Source organism: Bubalus kerabau, chromosome X, assembly GCF_029407905.1.
Source record: "Bubalus kerabau isolate K-KA32 ecotype Philippines breed swamp buffalo chromosome X, PCC_UOA_SB_1v2, whole genome shotgun sequence".
Lineage (NCBI taxonomy): Eukaryota > Metazoa > Chordata > Mammalia > Artiodactyla > Bovidae > Bubalus > Bubalus kerabau.
The window spans coordinates 131,511,250-131,531,868 of record NC_073647.1 but is presented as its reverse complement, the minus strand read 5'-3'; the positions used below and the strand labels follow the sequence as shown (position 1 = coordinate 131,531,868).

General features: G+C 39.2%; 1 long non-coding RNA gene and 1 pseudogene across 9 annotated transcripts in view; both read left to right on the top strand.

Moving 5' to 3' along the window:
• Window positions 1-9,958, top strand: part of LOC129640305 (uncharacterized) — a 76,880-nt gene extending 66,922 nt beyond the window's left edge. For 3 of the 9 annotated variants that reach the window (XR_008708740.1, XR_008708739.1, XR_008708741.1), the window contains 3 exons: window positions 4,014-4,171; window positions 7,204-7,412; window positions 8,140-8,755. This is a non-coding gene — a long non-coding RNA (uncharacterized LOC129640305). Of the gene's footprint in view, window positions 1-1,131; window positions 1,312-4,013; window positions 4,172-7,203; window positions 7,431-8,139; window positions 8,756-9,255 lie in introns of those variants that run through there. The other 6 variants (XR_008708734.1, XR_008708738.1, XR_008708735.1 and 3 more) reach the window with 6 other exon arrangements.
• A 1,803-nt stretch (window positions 9,959-11,761) lies between these two features.
• LOC129640304 (melanoma-associated antigen B3-like) overlaps window positions 11,762-20,619 on the top strand; it is an 84,371-nt pseudogene continuing 75,513 nt past the window's right edge.

Here is a 20,619-nt window from a genome sequence, read left to right as displayed (position 1 = left end):
TGTGCTTGTGGCAATGCAGCATGTGTGCCCCACGCCCCCCGTAGAGTTTGTGAGGAGGTAATCTGTGTCATATGGGTGAGAATGTGCATGACTATGCAGTGCCCAGCTCTTGCTCAGGAGAAGAGCATGCACTTTGAGAACAGCTGCTCTGCTGTAGTAGTCAAGGTCTCCATTTCTAGCAAAAGTGTTGCTTTTCTTGTAAATGGAGAAGATAAAGCAATTTTTTATGTAAAATAAAAAATAAAATATGATAGGATGTTTAGCTTACTGTGTCCTTGCAAATTAGCCTGTGTCTGATGCTGTGGTCCACAAGTTATCCTCAGACTTTTGTTTCTCATTGTATTTCAATCTGGCTGCAAGAGGAATGTGTTAAAGCATGCCCTGTCCTACAGGACAGAAGTTGAGAACTGGACAGAAATCAATTGGCTCAGGCTTCTGGTGAAAAGATGGGAGGTTCCTCTGTGTACATGAAAAATGCAGGAGCCAAATCTTGGGCTTAATTTCACGATAGGGAGTAGTTTTCCACCTGTTGGAAGTCCTGGCTTGTGGCCATCGGGGCCGGTCATTGTGTTCGTGGCCAACATGGGCTGTGGTAGTATGCAGGCAGAGCCGCTCCTTGGCATTTCTGGTGTGTCTCCTTGCCTCTTGTGGAAGATGGTGAATACACCGAGTGTGCCCACAGGAAAAAAAATATGGTGAGTGAAGGTGCTGTGTGTGAGACATACCACAAATACCTGCGTGGCTTTGAGCACTGACAGCAACAATTCTGCTGGCTCATATCAGGCCTGACCCCAGACTCCATCTTGTTCTAAAGCCAGGTGCTCCTTTCTCTTTCTGAGGCCTGCCTGCAAAGGGTTCTTAGAGTTTGACAATGGCTTGTTCAAGGCTGCCATGTTTTCTGGCCACATGGGCTGGGGAGATAGTCTGCTTTTTCCTTGTTTCAAGCCCAGTGCCGGAAGCTTCAGGTAGTTTGCCCCAAAAAGGCCAGTTGAGCAGTTGCCTCACTGCAGATATGGTGAGTGACCTTGGGCACTTGGAGACCAAGAACCTCCCCCAGGACGTTCACTCGTCCAGGATCCCTGCTCCCCTGTGAACTCTACCTTCCCCCGGGCAGTAACCCTTTCTTCAAAGTTTCTCTCGGAGAATAATCAAGAGTTGACAAAGTCAGAGAGCCTGCAATGATGTTGCTTCTTGGCTGTTTCTGCCTGCGCACTGGAGCTTCCTAGTGTTCTGGAAAGAAGTGGTGCCGCCCGCTCTAAAGAACATAGCCTGCTACAGCCAGAGGAGAGCCGGTGGATTCCAGAGAAAACAGTGAGTCTCTCTCATGTGGAATCTGGTTGCTCGTCCTCTGGTGACATGCTTCATCCTGTGAAAAGAGCATTGCTGTGCCCTCTTGTTCTCACACATTAAATGTGTTAGTAGTTGCATCCTTTGTGCAGGTAATTTTAAAGGGGTGGCTTGAGTGACAGATTTCAATAATCTGTGATGCCACATTTTAGTCTACCATTTTTATGGATTATACATGTGCATAAAGGAAGAGAGATAAATCAAAACACTGATGTATTAAGACATGGGCCATTGCTTAATTTCAGAAATGTCAGATTAGTGGAAATGTTGCTATATATATATATATCATCTTTACATTTTTTAACCTTATTTATATAATTTATTTTTTATTCCAACTCTGAAAAATGGAATTTTAGTTTAATTTTTAAAGACGTAAATTTTTATTTAAATGTATATCCACCTAAAGTTAAATTTGCAGTTTGATAAAGAAAATCTCATAGTATCACAAACTTTACAGTATTCTGTCATAGAGAAAATATTAAAGTTTTAGGATTTTTTTAAGAAGAGGTGATTTACCTGCTTTTATTAAATAGGTCATGAAAGGTATATTCCAAAATTTTCAAAAGATAAATATATTTGTCTTTTTCAGATGTCTGCCTCAGTTGTAGGTTTAGTGCCTATATAGTGTATTTGTTTAAATTGCAAATGAGATTATGATAGTATAACAGGATGTCAGTTAAATAAAAAATACTACAATTTGGATGATAGGCTTACAAAACTGTCAGAAATAGATTTTTTTTATTGTTAAAATTGACTCATCCATATGTAAAATGCTCAAATATTTGTCATGGTGAAATGCATTTTTAAAAATATGTTTAATATTTATAAAATGGTTTTCTTTCCCAGACTGTCATATTGGATATTAACAAAGTATTATGCCCATTTAGGTATGTCTTTTATATGGGGAATTACTCTGTAAAAAATTGATAGTTTGTCATATTGGCCACTTAGTGAATTACTCATTTGAAAAATTAAATTGAAGAACCTTTCCTTCAAGTAAGTTGAGCTAAAGATGGACTCTGCTGCTGCTAAGTTGCTTCAGTCGCGACCCCATAGATGGCAGCCCACCAGGCTCCCCCATCCCTGGGATTCTCCAGGCAATAACACTGGAGTGGGTTGCCATTTCCTTCTCCAATTCATGAAAGTGAAAAGTGAAAGTGAAGTCGCTCAGTTGTGTCCAACTCTTAGCGACCCCATGGACTGCAGCCTACCAGGCTCCTCCGTCCATGGGATTTTCCAGGCAAGAGTACTGGAGTGGGGTGCCATTGCCTTCTCCAGATGGACTCCAGTGGACATCATTAGCTTTGCTTGTGCAGAAAATTACCAGTGTGTTGAAAAATCATGTTGCAGGTTTACTTTGGGCAAGTGTACTTCATAAAATCCCCATTTATGAGATTTAAGAAGAACCAGTGTCATCAGTGGTGCTGTGGAAACCAAAGTGATCCAACTGGGCCCAGTTCCACTGTCTGCTGGATTGATGTTAGATACCCTGATACTTGACTTAGCATGCATGCACGTTCTCTGATACTACATAAACATCTGTTTGTCAAAATTTGGCATCATAGCTTAATGTACATTGTAGAATTATGTCATCTGAATCTGCTACTCTCCTTCTTTCTGGAGTGTTGACTCCTAAGTCCTGTCGGATCTGTGGGAATTCCAGTGCTCTCCTTCAAGATGAAGTCCTGTTGAATCAGAAGCATGGAATCCAGTCTCCTTCAGCATACCTTTCTTCAGAATTTAGGCAACAGCCAGAAGGATGTCAGTGAGGATAACTTCACTTCAAACTGGTTGCTGCTGCTGCTGCTAAGTCGCTGCATTCATGTCTGACTCTGCGACCCCATAGACAGCAGCCCACCAGGCTCCCCCGTCCCTGGAATTCTCCAGGCGGGAACACTGGAGTGGGTTTCCATTTCCTTCTCCAATGCATGAAAGTAAAAAGTGAAAGTGAAGTCGTTCAGTCGTGTCCGACTCTTAACGACCCCATGGACTGCAGCCCACCAGGCTCCTCCATCCATGGGATTTTCCAGGCAAGAGTACTGGAGTGGGGTGCCATTGCCTTCTCTGTTCAAACTGGTTATTCTCATATAATTAGAGTTGGGGATCATTTAACACTGTTCAGTGGTAAAAAAGCCACCTGCAATGCAGGAGAAATGGGTCCAGTCCCTGGCCTGGGAAGATCCCCTGGAGATGGAAATGGCAACCCACTCCAGTATTCTTGCCTGGAGAATCCCCATGGATGGAGGAGCCTGGTGGGCTAGAGTCCATGGGATCCCAAAGAGTCAGACATGACTTGGTGACTAAAGGACAACAACTAGACCTTGTTTTCTTTGGAATCCTAAGTCTATAATTACAGCCACTAAAATCCCCCTGCAGTGCAGTAGTCTCAGGTCCAATCCCTGGGTGGAGAACATCTCCTGGGCAAGGAAATGGAAACCCTCTTTCATATTCTTGCCTGGGAAATCCCATGGAAAGAGGATCCTGGTGAAATGCAGTCCATGAGGTCACAAGGAGTCGGACATGACTTAGTGACTAATCAACAACAGCATATCATTTCCTCATCATACTGTCTGGGATCCACTAGACTACCCTCAGGTTCCATGTTTCTTTAGAAGGACCCAAAACTCATAAAAAGCTGTTAAAGCCTTGCTTCTGTTTCATGGCAGCACAAGAAGACTCATTAAAAGGAGCAACATGAAATAGGGTGGAAGGAGGAATCTAGGAGCAACTGGGTGCAACTGTGCCATCGTCCTGTTCACTGGCATCCCATTCACTGAACTGAACTCTGTCAACACTGACCTTTTTACTGGGTGTTGCCAACCAGGTAAGATCTCCCTAATTTTGGTCCATTAATCTGGAGAGTCCCTATGACTGATTTTATTAGCCCCTCCTTCTCCAGCACCAGTGTGATGAAGATCAAACTGATACAGGTGAAAGTCTCAGGTCTAAACCAACAGACACGCCCCCACAGTTACAATGATAATATCAACTATGTGGTGTGGCCCAAACCTTCAAGTTTTCAAAGATTCCTATCCTCGTGGACTTCTAAGGGCTCAGTGGAGCAGATCCATCCTCATTACTGGAGACCTCTGCCAGATACAGGTTTTCAGCCACTCAGGCCCACCAATATAGAATTTTTACAGCAGAGTTTATAAATTCATATTCTTATATATGGTACTTTTTATCATATGTAATTTATATTTTGAAATAAATGGTTGTATAACTATTGATAGGTTCTTTTTTTAATTCTAAGAATATTTTAATATTATAATGATACGAAAACATAGCAACAGAATACAAATAGAATTTAATATCTTATAATAATTTCCTTTGTCCTGGAGTAACATTCATTCTAACAATGTACTTTTCATATTCATTTGTTTTTTTCTCTTTTTTAATACTTCAATTAAAAATATTTATTTTATTTTTTATTTATTTTAATTGGAGGCTAATTACTTTACAATATTGTAGTGGTTTTGCCATACATTGACATGATTCAGCCATGGGTGTACATGTGTTCCCCGTCCTGAGCCCCACTCCCACCTCCCACCCCATCCCATCCCTCTGGGTCATCCCAGTGTACCAGCTCTGAGCACCATGTCTCATGCATTGAACCTGGACTGGTGATCTGTTTCACATATGATAATGTACATGCTTCAGTGATATTCTCTCAAATCACGCCCCCCCCCCCGACAGCACAGAGTCCAAAAGACTGTTCTATACATCTGTGTCTCTTTTGCTGTCTCGAATATAGGGTTATTGTTACCATCTTTCTAAATTCCATATATATGCATTAGTATACTGTATTGGTGTTTTTCTTTCTGGCTTACTTCACTCTGTATAATAGGCTCCAGTTTCATCTACCTCATTAGAACTGATTCAAATGTATTCTTTTTAATGGCTGAGTAATATTCCATTGTGTATATGTACCACAGCTTTCTTATCCATTCATCTGCTGATGGACATCTAGGTTGCTTCCATGTCCTGACTATTATAAACAGTGCTGCGATGAACATTGGGGTACACGTGTCTCTTTCCCTTCTGGTTTCCTCAGTGTGTATGCCCAGCAGTGGGATTGCTGGATCATAAGGCAGTTCTATTTCCAGTTTTTTAAGGAATCTCCACACTGTTCTCCATAGTGGCTGTAGTAGTTTGCATTCCCACCAACAATGTAAGAGGGTTCCCTTTTCTCAACACCCTCTCCAGCATTTATTACTTGTAGACTTTTGGATAGCAGCCATTCTGACTGGTGTGAGATGGTAACCTCATTGTGGTTTTGATTTGCATTTCTCTGATAATGAGTGATGTTGAGCATCTTTTCATGTGTTTTTTAGCCATCTGTATGTCTTCTTTTACCATTGTAGCAATTCTTTGTATTCTAATGTTTCAGTCATTTTGCAGTGCCTACTGATATATAGTCATGATTATCAACATACCCACAAAATAATTTTGAGTATTTTCTAGTGTTTATATGCCTCAGTACCTATTTTTGTCTACTTCAGTTTATTTCAACTTTTAAGAATACTATTAAATATTTAGCGATAATTTTTATATTGGTAACATATATGAGAATATACTCGAGACTTCAGCAGGTATAACAAATTTATTAACCTGACAGAAAATGGAATAAGTGTTTGTATGAATTACAAAATTATTGTGAGAAGAATATATGATAAGTGGAAAAAACTATGACAAGTCCTTATGCATTTCTATATTAATAATTCAGAAAACAAATATTTTTCTAGAAAAACTTTGGATTTTACTTTGCAAACGAGAAGAAAAGATGAATTCAACAGGATAATCTTTGAAAGAACAAACTGAACAAAGTAGAAAATACTAAGAAGACCTTTGTCAATAAAAATTCCTCCCAAACATTTATTTAGTTTCATATTTGTTGTTTGCTATTAACACTACCCTGTCCCCAAATTTTCGATTCTACTTTTAGGAACCACTCACCATTAATTTCATTCTAAGTTATTTTAGTGGAGTTCACCCTTCCCCACACACTAAGGGTAAGAATGCAAAGGCTCCATTGATCAATCCTTTATCCCCCTTCCCAAAATATTTGAAGTAGAGGTGAGCACATAGCCCATCTGGAATCAGTGTGAGGAGGTTTTTTTCTTGAGATTTCTGAAGAGATGAGGTCCTCTTCTGCTCCCTTTGCTAAAGTCAGGCCACATCGACTAGAATGGAGTTTCTCATACTTGCTCTGTATTAGAATTGTCAAGGTAGCTTTGAAAATTTTTGTTTCCCAGTTCCTCCCTCATTTCAAAGTGATCACAGTCACTGGTTGTAAAACCAGTGCTTCAGGTTTTTTCAAAGAATCACCTGGGGATTCCACTTATTAGAAAATTTAGAAAACCAGTGATCCAGGGAAGAGTGTTCTCAAACTTGGGCAGACATTCTTTGGCTTGGTTGGCCCAATCTCACCCTGTGAATTTATTTAGGTAGGCTTTCTCTAGGTTAGATTGAGAATTTGCATCTCTACCTACCATTTAGCTGAGGCTGATCAAGGACCACAGCTTGAGAATAACTACTCTATGGCAAGATTTGGGTATGCCGTTGAGAAGGGTGCTCTACTTTTGAAAAGAGAGAAGTATGAAAAAATATGTTTTTAGGCTAGAATTTTCAGGCTACTGATCCCTACTGGATTGTCTGATTGGGTGGAACACCTGAGAATCTGCTTTCTAAGAAGATTCCAGGCCATGGTACTGATGATTTCAGGAATCACCTCTTGAGAACTACTGCTCTTACGCAACATCTTGAGGCTGAAATTTGTTTAGTATAACTAATAAGAACTACTATGTTATATGCCAAGAGTTATACTAAGGCTTTGTGTATGGTATCTCATTTCAGTTCACTTGCATGGAGAGCATTGAAGTATCTCGTCATCAAAAATATAGTGGCGATCAGAATTAAACTACCTTCTGAAGCCTCCAGGCCAAGAGGCGGCAGAACTCAGATTGGAACCTAGAAAAGCAGGACCCCAAATCTGTGCTCTTAAGCACAAGGAGGATGAGGTTTCACACCAGATGAAGGTGCCTACCCCGTGTCCTTCTTGGCAGGTAAACTCTTTCTTGATGGTAAGTTGCAGGCCACAGCAGTGTGTAGCCACTACTGCTTTGTGGTTTCCCTAGGCCCACTTCCTCACCTCTTATTAGAGAGGATGTATCTACCCATATTGCCTATAGGTAAAGGTGGTATGAGTGAAGATACTGGCGGCTAAACATACCCCTGAAATCCTGCATTGAACTAGATAATGAAAGCAGCAGTTTTTCTTCCGTGAGAATTTGTTGGAGATGCTAAAGTCTGAATCCATACCTCCAAAATACCCCTATATTTAAAGTTAGTGGCAGGTGATCTTGCAAAAGAACTGGGCCAAAACTGGTTCTGCAGGCATTAACCTGTCACTCAACTAAGCAGTATAAAAGAGTTGAGGTGAAAGACGGTGCAAAGACTTGCCACCCTGACAAGGCATTTTCTCCACACACATTAGAGGAGAAAGATAGCTTTCCCAATGTTTCAGGCCAAGTGCAGGGGACCTCAGAAATTTTGCCCCCATCCAGGCCAGCTCAGCAGTAAACTCATTACAGACACAGTGAGTGGTCTTCAAACCTCTAAAAGAAAAGAGGCTCCCCGAGAAAGTCTGCTCATCCCAAAATAGCCATTTGGTTGCTTGGTTCAAGATATGACCAGAGATGATCTATTGTTAAAAGTATTCTCTGAAAATAACAAGGCAAAAGAAAGCTGAAGTAACTAACAGTTGTGGCTCTTTCTGCATGCACATTTTAGGCTCCCAGAATGACAGGACAAAGCGATACTGGCTGCTCTGGAGGCTCTGAAACTTCAGTGGTGAACAGAGGATCCTCTGGTGTCAAAAAGCACAGCAAGTGTTATCCCACATGCAGTCATTGGGGCTCTCAAGTGTTAAGCATGCAATATAATCACCGGGGACGTTGTTCAAACTTAGCTGCTGGACACCTCCTCTGTCGCCAGAGTTTCTGACTTAGTCCATGTGGAGTGGCGTCTTGGATTTTGTATTTCTAACAAGTAGCATAGGTGATGTTGGTGCTGTGGTTTGGGGAACCACTGTTTAACATCTAGGGCTACTATTCGAAGGAAGGTATTCTGAGAATTAAGCCAACATGGATAAATTGGGACCCTAGATATTCTTGATGATGTGGTCTGAGTGCCTACTGTCAAGAATGCCAGAATAGCAGGAATCTCACCATTTTTCTTTTAATTTAAATGAAATAAAATAATTCCATTTCAATGAAAGCATCCAAAGCAAAGTAGAATTTTAAATGATAACCAGTTTAAATGTGTATATTCATTTAGCTTAATTAAATTTGTCATTTAGTTAATAAAATTGATCCTGTAACCAAAAGAATACCCCACAAATCTGTAATTACAGAGTCCCTTAGGAACTGCTGTAATTTTGTTTCATGAAAAAAAAAATGTTGGAAATACGGCAGACTACTGCAAGAGTAAGTTTCAAAATTTTGCAGAAGAGAAATGACTTTGCCTATTCAAAATGATTCTTACTGAATCATATAATTAATTCCTCAAAGCCAATATTTATCAGTGATACATACATTAATTTGCAAGGAAGAGTTCAAGTAAATTGATTTAATTAAAGTACTATATTTGAAGGCTAAAATATTTAACGATTTTTAAAATATGAACTAGCATTTTATTTTATTTTATTTTAATTTTATTTAGGAGTAAAAAGGCTGACTCCATCCCTCACAAAAGAATGAAGACTTGTTCTCCCTAGATTCATAACTTCAACAAGTTGCTCTTAATGAATACATTTTTTTTTTCAATTCCTATATTCCCATTTTAGTGTTTTGACATTTCTTTCACTTATTTTTGCCTTTAATTAAAGTTATGGTTCTCTTTCCTCAGATAATAACCCCTGGGTGAGTGAGACTGTTGGTGTTCCATTGCTCAATCATGTCTGACTCTGTGACCCCATGGACTGCAGCACGCCAGGCTTCCTTGTCCTTCACTATCTCCTGGAGTTTGCTCAAAAGCATGTCCATCGAGTCGGTGATGCCATCAAACCATCTCATCCTCCGATGTCTCCTCCTCCTGCCCTCAGTCTTTCCCAGCATCAGAGTTCTTTCCAATGAGCTGGCTCTTCACGTCAGGTGACCAGAGCATTGGAGCTCCAGCTTCAGCATCAGTCCTTCCAGTGAATATTCAGGGTTGATTTCCTTGAGGATTGACTGGTATGATATCCTTGCTGTCCAAGGGACTCTCAAAAGTCATTTTCTTGCACCACAGTTTGAAAGCATCAGTTCTTTGGCTCAGCCTTTTTTATGGTCCAACTCTCACATCTACACACGACTACTGGAAAAACCATAGCTTTGACTATATAGACCATTGTCAGCAAAGTGATATCTCTGCTTTTTAGTATGCTGTCTAGGTTTGTCATAGCTTTTCTTCCAAGGAGCAAGCATCTTTTAATTTCATGTCTGCAGTCACCATCTGCAGTGATTTTGGAGTCTAGGAAAGGGTGGGTGGGACTAGTGGGATGTAATCTCTTCCTTTAGAGTTCCACACTTAATAGATGGTTATTGCATGTTTACTGAATAAAAATCACAGTGACATTTTTTGACCATTTGTATTACATCACAAGTAAAGATTTATGTTTCAGTCACCATGGACATGGTTTTTGTGAAATGGTCTAACATGATTTTTACCATGTCTAAAACAGACAAGTGATTAGTATCTAAATTATTTAAGAAAGAGCTACAAATATAAACATATAATCTCTAATAGATAAGTAAACAATTTACAAAACAGGAAATCCAAAATGCGAAAATAGCATTGGTAGAGTTGCTCAAAGTATACTATTCATTCCCAGAATGTTAATTGAAACAACAGTGAGTCAATCAGAATTTGTAATAATAACAAATTGGCAGCATTTAAACAGCTATAAAATGCCAGGTTTGAGTGAGGATGAGGATGTATTGTCCTATTAGTACACATTCTGTGGAGCAATCATGCAGTACATTATCAAGCTAAATGTATGTGACCTATGATCTAGCCATTCTACTATGCATGTTTCCCAGGGAAGTCCTCCTGTAGGTCCATGAGGAAAAAGGCAGGATGATGTAAATCACTTTATTAGACCTTGCCTGGACTGCTCTTCTGAAGATATCCCCATGGTTTATCCTGTCTTCTTTTAGGTTTTAAGTCAAATGAGATCTTCTCAGTGAGAGTTTGTTTGACCAGTTTATTAATTTGGGGATCTTTGTCTCATTCCTCAAAAATCCTTATCCATCTCCCTTGCCTTGTTTTACTCCATATATTTTCCAACACATGGAATATGCTTTGCTTATTTACTTTTTACATAGCCTTATTATAATCTAAGCAACATTTGTTGTTGCTAGATCTCCAGTGGTGCAAGGAGTGCCTGACACGTAATAGGTGCTCAATAATTTTTTGTTGACCAAATGAATTCAGTCCTAAGAATCTTAAGACTTCAAATACAGATGTGATGTTGCACCTTTCCCAAAAGATGCAGTTTCTCTGGGTCTTGAGGTAAACAGATCAAAGTATGAGCTTATCCTGACTTTATTTTCCCCTGTGCCCTATAACAGAGATAAAGGGAAATGGAAAGCTACTCCAGATTGGTTGTAAAGATTCAGAAGAAAAGTTTTTGTTCACATTCAGGTCTCATAGCCTATGAAATCTCTTTCAATTATTACCATTTAAGAGAGTACCTAAACTGAAGTGTTTTTAAAAAAGCACATTTTAGTTTTCGCTGGTTGCTTTTTTTTTGCCAGAGAAAGCCAACATCTGGCAAACAGGGTTCTGTAATTAACTACCATAGTGATTATTCTATCTGTAGTCCATACTCACGTGCCACTCTCTGAGGCACACTCACAAAGAGAAGTGGACAAGAAAAATTCCCTCAGTGGGCATAAGAGGGTGTGTACTAAAAATTCTCTCCACTTCCAACCATTACCATTCTTATTCATAAAGAAATGATACATGCTTGGAGCCAGTAACCACTATATGTTAATTCCTCTTTACTGTTTTTCTAAATAAAATATACTTTAAAAAATTACTGTTATCCCATTTTTTTCCCTGCAATAATATTTCAGGTGTGTTGAGGTGGTTAAATTGGTTATTTTTCACATAGGCTTTATCTCATTGCTAAACTGTATTTATAGAATGATCTAATTATTAGAGTCTAGTACAGCAACGACTCTTTTAAGAACTTTCTATTTCAATAGATCTCTAGACTTCTCTTGTAAAGAAAGGAGCAGTTTTGGTCACCTCTTATCACATTGGCATTAGGCAGGGTTACCTCAAAATAGGTTAAAGCTAACCTATTTAAAGCTATTAAAAGGTCTGATTGAATTTACTGAAGGGTTTATATAAGAGGTAAGGACAGGGTTAAGAGGACCAAACAGAAGTGCTGGAACCCTGAGAAAACCACAAGCCACAGTGGGAATCCTTTTACTTCCCCAAATACTGGGAGGCAGGGGGAGGAAAAGGTGATTCAGGAGCCTTTCATAGTGTCAGGAAGGAATATATGCAGGAAGATAGGGTTTTAGAGGAATAAAAGTAGCTAAAACCCAATAAAACTGCAATAGCATGTACTACCAAAACTGCCTGTAACTCACTGCAGACACACAAGCTCTCTTCCTAAACAAATAGAGGACAGAGTGAACTGCAGGTTCTGCCCCGGGAATTCCCTTCCCCATGGTTTAGCAAGGCTCTCCCTCAGTGAGGCTGTGATGTAGGAACCTTGTGCTTCTAGCTGCCTCCAGCATGCAGGCAAACTCATTCACGAGTCAGATCCATGCTTTATCTGACTCCTGTCTGCAGGAATGCCCCCCTGGAAGCCAGAGATGTGGGTTGGAGGGAGAGGTCGCTAAGCCAGAGTAGTGGGGACATTAAGAGCCCGTGCTCCTCTTAGTTACTTCTGCTATTGAAGCTGCTTGGATCCGGTATCCTGTTTCATTTTCCTTTAAAGAAATGGAATACTCATAAATTCAAATGTATGAGAATATGGGTCAGATAGCATGTAAATCTGCAATGGGAAGCTGAGCCCACCTGGGCACTTGATTGTCCATACTCGGATGTTCATTCTCGATTGAGGTCTAGAGCCAATTAAGGGTTGATGGTCAACTGCTGCTGGAGGAGGTCAAGAGGATGTGACCTCTGATTGACTCTCCAGGTGTAGCCTGGCAGTCGGAGGCTCCACCCCTTCTGGTGGTGGTGGTGGTGGGAGGTGTGTTCCGCATGCTGCTCCCAACAGCCGGAGCCATTGCAAGGCGCAGCCCTGAGAGAGTCGGCTATGTTGAGACCATCTGGATTTGCGGCTGAACCCCGTTGATGCGGCCACAGAAGCTTCTAGGATGCTGGAGGGCCGGCATGGAGATCTCATTATGCGGCACCCAAGACAAGCCTCGGGGGTAAGTTCCTTTGCTACTTTGACCTGCCACCTACCAATCTGGAGTGGCCGTCTCTTTCTTCAGTCTCCCTGGCCTCCTGGTACGGGACTGTGTTGCAAACCAACAAACATGGACAAGTTTTTGGCAGAATATAGCATAGCCCTCCTCCAACAGACGGGGTGTCTGACTTTTGTTGTGGTTTGCCTACATGCCACAGACACTTGGAAGCATCCTGAGGTCATGTGCCAAGGCGTTCTGAATGCCAGCCTGAGCTGACTGTGAACTCTCTCTTATTTTTAGCCTTACTCAAAACCAGCTAGCTTCTGAGTTACCTAAATTCTTCAGAAAAGCAGTCATAAATGTGGAATGTATGACTGCAGAGTTCTAAGAACTACACTGCTTGCTTCATTGTGGAAAAGTTGAGTTGCTGGAACTTGTTTCTCACTTTAGAGGGACTATCCCCATGTGCCATAGATTAATGGATGCCTAGTAACTTCAGTGATGTGGCCGATAGGCCTATATTTTGGCATCTAGGGAGCTGGCTACCTCTTTGTGAAAAGATTCAGTTAGCAAGATCAGTGTAATGGGCCAGAGGGATGCGAGTAAAACCCCAGCAGCAGAGCATTGTATTTTAAACAAGGCAGCGATGCTGTCCTTAGAGAAAACAAGGAACTCAGACTGCTGCCCTTGGCAGGGGAAAGCAAACTTCTGATTTGCTGTACTGATACGTATCGAGAAGAGTGTTTGTTGGGTTAGCTCTGTATTAGGTGTCAGTGTTGAGATGCCCCAGCACTGTGAAACAGGCCAGTTAAATGAGATTCCTGATGCTGCACCTTTTAAGTTTTTGCAGGGGGCACCAGTCTCTAAGGGGCTTCCCAGATGGCTCAGTGGTAAAGAATCCACCTGCAATGCAGCAGACACAGGAGATGCAGTTTCAGTCCCTAGGTGGGGATGATCCCCTGGAGTAGGAAATGGCAACCCACTTCAGTATACTTGCCTGGAGGATCCCATGGACAAAGGAGCCTGGTGGGCTACCATCCATAGGGTCGCAAAAAGTTGGACATGCCTGAGCACATGACACACACAAGTGGCACTAATCTTTGAAATCCTCTGATGTGGTAACGTGTTGGCTGACTATTTTGGAAGACAGACACAGTTCCGCAGTCGTCAAATTGGCTCTTCTTTTCTTAATAGTTCTTACTCCACGCATCCAGGAAGCAATGTGAGATTTCTCCTAGATACTTCATAAATCTTTGCCAATATCTCTTCAGTAACTAAGGAAATAAGCACAGACTAAGTCTGTGGTCTGTCTGAACCCACTGTTAGGTGGATGTAGCCCGAGATTCATTCTGTATGTGATTTCCCTGAGTCTACACTTTGATCAGCGGATCAAGGTGGCATTACAACTCCCCAGGAATTAGCGACAGTTCATACCTAACATCTAATAGTTTGCCAAAGTTTAGAGTTTTATTTTCCCCAGCGCCCATACATCCAAGTAAATGGCTGTCATTCCCTCTAGGAAGAGGCTTGAAGGAGTCACTGCAGTCAATCCTGGCTGCATGGCACAGTCACCATTCAATATGACTTGGGCTCCCAATCAGTCAAGGCACTCTGGGTCTTTGAACTTGACTTGAATGTAGGATCTGGGTAAATTTACCCACTAGGGTGATGCATCAGGCTTCCACTTGCTCTACCAAGAATTTGAAATATTACTAGAAGGTTAGCCTAAAACAACGTTCCACTAACCATTCCACTGGAATTTAGGATCTGGTAGTGTTTTATCTTTGTTTAGGAAACCTGAAATTGTCCTTACTTCTTAAATCTACTGAATTACTAAATATCTTTCAGTTGTATGAAGTACTGCTTTACTTTTATGATTCAGTTCCATCATTTCAGTGGGAAGGAGGGAGAAGGACCACCATATGATAATTTTATTGATGACTATTTATTCATTTGCCAACAAATATTTATTGAATATCTACTACCTGCCAGACAGTGTTCTAGGTACTGGAAGTGAAGCAGTGAGTAAATCAGGAAAAATACTCCTGCCTTCATATACAGCTTGCATACTGGTGTGTGAAGACCAACAGTAACCAAGATAAATAGGTCAAAATATATTGTATGTTAGATGATAACAATACAAAGTAAAACAAACTACAGAAGGGGAATAGAAGTGGTGAGAGAGAAGAGTTTGTACACTTGAAATTTTGAATGGGTTGGCCAGATATGTCCTACCTGTGAAGGTGACATTTCATTGAAGACCTGAAGGAGGTATGAGAGTGGGCTCTGTAGGCATCTGGGGTCAGAATAGTAAGGACAGAAAAGAGCAAGTGTGCCTACACCTCAAGGAGGGAACATGCCAGGCACGTTTCAGAAACAGGGAAGACTAGTAAGTGATGCATAAATAATTGAAGAAATATCTATTTAAGTATTAGTAATGGTTAACATGAACACTAGTAGAATTCAAAACCATTTGTACTTTTTCATCATTAGGCAAGATGAAATCAAAATCAAACAAGTTTCTCATAACTGAAAGCAACAAGGGAACGTTGAATGATACAAAGGAATGCTTACAAAGTAGGCCAAACGTAACTGTACTTTGTGACCCCTGATCTGTAACACGATATGACTGTGTGTGTGCTCAGTCGTGTCCGACCCTTTGCAACCTCATGGACTCTACGCTGCCAGGCTCCTCTGTCCGTGGCATTTTACAGGCAAGAATACTGGGGTGGGTTGCCATTTCCTAGTCCAGGGGATCTTTCCAACCCAGGGATCGAAACTGCATCTCCTGCATTGACAGGCAGCATCTTTACCACTAGTGCCACCTGGGAAGCCCTATAACACAATATATCATTTTGAAATAAAATGTAAAGCAGCAAGGAAAGTCACCAAAAGGTTTTCTCTGAGTTTTGGGCCTTGAGTTAGAAAGATCTTCCTCCTTTTCCTTTTCTGTACTGTCTAGTGTCTACAGTTTTGCTTTGCTTTCTCTAAAGGAACTAAATACAGGCCTACCTCATTTAATTGTGCTTTGCTTTGTTTTGCTTCACAGATACTGCCTTAAAAAAAAAGTTTAAGATATGAGGCAGCTCTGCATAGAGTGTCTTTTGGTACCGTTTTTCTAACAGCATTTGCTCCCTTCGTGTCTCTGTATCACATTTTAGTAATTCTTTTTTTTTTTCATTAGTATTATGTTTGTTATGGCGATCTGTGATCAGTGATTTGATGTTACTGTGACTTGGTTAAGGTTCAGATGACGGCCCACACTTTTTAGCAATAAAGCATTTCTTAAGGTGTGCACATTTTTAAAGACATATTGCTACTGCACATTTAGTACAATACAGTATAGTGTAAGCATAATAACTTTTATATGTGTTGGGAAACCAAAACATTCATGTAACTTTATTGCAACACTCGATTTACTGTAGTGGTTTGGAACCACAGTATTTCCAGGATCTGCCTCTATAACAGTTAAGGGCTAAGGATTTGAATCAGACCTGAGTTGAAATGCTGGAGCTACTTGATCTACTGTTACCTTGGCTAACTGTTCATATCATAAATGGAGATAAGGATAACGACTTTATAGGATTGTTTTAATACTAAAGGTGGTACTGTTTTTAAAGGTGTTAATATAGTGCCTGATTGTCACAAATACTCAATGGTAACATCATTATCAATCAAAAGTATGGCTCTTGAAATCAAATACTTTTTAAAAAGTTATTGGTTTAACTCAAACAATAACTCAGACATGTTAAATGACACCTCTCATCACTCAACTTAAAACAGAGATCTCAGAGTAATTTCTACTCAAAACTCCCTTCATGGATATCACTTTTTTGTTGTTATCTTTTTTTTTTTTTGCCTCTGTGGTGAGAACACTGAGGATCTATTAATACTTTCTTTGCAAATTTTGAGTATATGATACAGTATGATTAACTCTAGTCACCATGTTGGGCATTCAATCCCCAGGACTTACACATCTTACAGGTAACTGAAAGTTTGTTCTCTTTGACCAGTTTCTTTAACAGTTCAAACAAAATCCACCTTCTGGTTGTTAAGTGTATAGATAAGAAAAGATGTTTATTATATTTACAAAAAATAGATTGTTTTTCTTACTTTAGGAGTGCTACATGACTTTTATAGACTCTTTGGAACAGGTGGGACATCTGAGGAAAAATATGTCAAAGATAACCACTATAATATGTATATGTTTCTGTCCAGTATTTTATAGTATGTATTTAAAATTTTTTTTCTTAATCTGAAAGATGTTTAAATTATGTAGTTTGATTAATGCAAAATAACACTTTTGAAATGTCTTAGTTTTTCATAACTTAAGCCAAATGTTCATGTTATTTTTTTAACTAAAAGAAGCATTTAAAACATTAAATAATAGATACTTAGATTTAGGTTCCAATAAAATTGGAATCACATTTTATAATATGACCAGTTCTTCAAAAATTGCTCTTGTATAACACCAGACAAATAATATTTCAAGATAAAGTTTAATTAAATGTGTTTTGTTAGAATTTTAATCTAATTTCTTTCATTTTCTTCTATAAGATTTTAAAATGTAAACATAAAAATGACACACTAACCAAGAGAAACTGTAATCCTTCCCATTGTTTTCAAGTGCTTATTCCTAGCTCATGCGAGTCTGTCAGCATGTTTTCAGTCTAATCTACCAAGGCCAGATGCACTCTGGAGGTATTTCTTAATGGAATTTTCAGGGGAGTCAATGCTATTGTACAGTAGACTAAACAATTTGATGACCAGCACATTCAGAATATATATTATGTAACTTCAGAGAACTTGGGAATGCAGAGGCTCCTTTCTAATGCTAAGCAGTATCTTTGGCCATCCTTTCTGAAGAAATAGAAAAAAGAATTTTGATGACTTATTTCCAGTTAGACAAACTGCAGATGAATGGTGAGTGTAAATTTATTTCTTTCAGCTATTACATCAGTAGGCTAAAAGCCTGTACAAAAAATATTCAGATGGACAGTAAGGAAGGCAAGATACAGCAGCTCGAAGCACTTGGCTGTCATTAATTTGTTAACAATTGTTCATGCATCAATATTATTAGATGATGTTATGGAAGGTAGATCAGGTCTCCATCCATTAACCAACTTATGAATATGACATTAAATTAGAAGAACTTTATTTTATGTTATTAAGTATGTATTAAAGCAGGTTAAGCTATGAACTATATGTTAAATAATGCCATATTTTAAATAATGTCCTGATTCATTTAAATGTTATGGCAAGAATAATATGTATCAGAATAAAATTTGATGTTGAACAGAGTTATTCTATTGTTGAAATAATTTTCTTTCTTTTATTTGATCATATTTACTATGTTTCTCATATTTCTCCATTGTTTTGTCTAGTGTGTCTTTTCTTACCTCATTTTTAATTCCTCTTGCTTTCCTAACACATTAATGGTGGTTTTAAAAGCAATCTCTCTATAGTCCCAAAGTCTCTCCCTTGAATATCTTCAGCTACTTATTTTATTATTTTATTATTATATATATATAGCTGGTATATATATAGTATATACCAGCTATATATAGATAATAACCAAATATTAGACTTTTATTCTAGACTTTCCAGTGGCCAATTTCTAAGTCCCCTCTCTTTTTTTCCCTTTCCACTTAGTTTACTATTGAGTTTCAAAATATCATCTGAAGTATCTCATCAGTTTCTTCTCTCCCCTTCAGTATCCGTTGCTGTAGCCATAAACAAGATTGGTAAGAGCTATAGCTCTCCCCAGTGATAGCCAATAGAACTTTCTGCAGTATCTTTGTTGTCAGATATGGTAGCCATTAGGGGAGCTATTGAACACTTGAACTGTGGCTTATGCAATTGAGGAAGTGAAACTTTATTTAATTTTAATTGACATTAAATCTGTGCACATAAGGCTAGAAGCTACTGTATTGAACAGCACAGGTATAGATTGGTGTCAGAAGTTCCAAGATAAAGACTTCTGGATTTATCTTAAATCCAAGAAAGTATATATATCACTCTGCTGCTTAAAGACTTTCCATGTTTCCTCCTATGTTATTACATAGTTGGATTCCAAAGGCTCACATATAAGGTCCACGTTGATCTCATTCTATAACACTTTTCTAGTCAAGTTTACATTAAACTTGTCCTTCTATGCTGTAATCCATCCAAATTGAAATATTTTTGTTCTGAGTCCATGGCTTATGCCTTCTCCACACTCATAATTTGACTCATATTGTATTCTCCTCTAGAAATTCTTTGCCAAAACTGTGTTTCCAAATCATCTTAATTGTTTTTAAGAGAATTTCAAATGTATTTGGAATTTTAACAGCAGAATACATTTTGTGAAATTGTGTATGATGAAACCATTTCTCCACCAGTTACATCAGTGGACCAGAGCCAGTTTATTTCAGAAGCCCCAGGGTGCCTTAAGACTATTTGTCTCATTATCCCTGTTATTTTCCCCTTCAGGGAACTGTCCTTAATAAACATTATGTTTCTTCTGCTGGTTAGTTTTTTAAAAAATTATTATTCAATTTACTTAAACTAAAAGAAAAAAATAAGTTCACCCATTTATCTGATCACACCTGCTACCTCTCTACTCCCAACCCTCACCTCTAGCTACCAGAGGCTGTTCTGTCTACGAGCTTGGTTTTTTGTTTTATTTTTAGATGCTGTATATAAGAGAGATCATATGGTATTTGTCTTTCTCTGTCTGACTCATTTCACTTAGCATAATGCCCTCAAGGTCTATGCATGTTGTTGCAAATGGCAAGATTTCATTCTTTTTTATGGCCGAGTAATATTCCACTGTGTACCTATACCACAATTTTTTCATTCATTTATTGATGGACACTTAGTTTTTTTCCATACCTTGGCTGTTATAAATAATACTGCAGTGAACGTAGGGGTGCATATCTTTTTGAGTTAGTGTTTTCATTTTCTTCAGATAAAGACCCAGAAGTGGAATTGCTAGATTGTATTATAGTTCTATTTTTATTTTTTTGAGGAAACTTCATACTGTTTCCCATAGTGTTGCATCAATTTACATTCTTACCAACAGTGTACAAGAGTACCCTTTTCTCTAATTTCTCTCCAACACTTGTTAATTCCTTTTTTTTTTCTTTTTGAATAACTTCCGTTCTGACAGGTATGAGGTGATATCTCATTATGTGGTTTTGATTTGCATTTCTCTGATTAGTGATATTGAGCATCTTTTCATGTACCCTTGGCTATTTCTATATCTTCTTTGGAAAACTGTCTATTTGGATCTTTTCCTCATGTTATAATGGAATTAACTGTTCAGTTTCAGCTGAAGCTGCCACTTATTTTATGAAGCTTTTCCCAATTTCCCCTGTTAAGAAAGCTCTCCCTCCACTGAATCAGTCTAGTTATCTGTCTTTATTTCCTCCTGCTGCTGCTGCTGCTAAGTTGCGTCAGTCGTGTCCGACTCTGTGCGACCCCATAGATGGCAGCCCACCAGGCTCACCCATTCCTGGGATTCTCCAGGCAAGAACACTGGAGTGGGTTGCCATTTCCTTCTCCAGTGCAAGAAAGTGAAAATGAAGTCGCTCAGTCGTGCCTGACTCTTAGTGACCCCATGGACTGCAGCCTACCAGGCTCCTCCGTCCATGGGATTTTCCAGGCAAGAGTACTGGAGTGGGTCACCAGTGCCTTCTCCACTATATCTGATTTGTTCCATAATCTTTAGTCTCTGGTCTACTGTCTAGTATATAGAAACATGCAAAATAATGGATTATCAAATGATTGGTTAACAATAACTGAATTAATGTGGAGTTTTGAATGTGCTACTCTTACTATCATCAGAGCATTTCAAATGCAAGTAATTACCTCA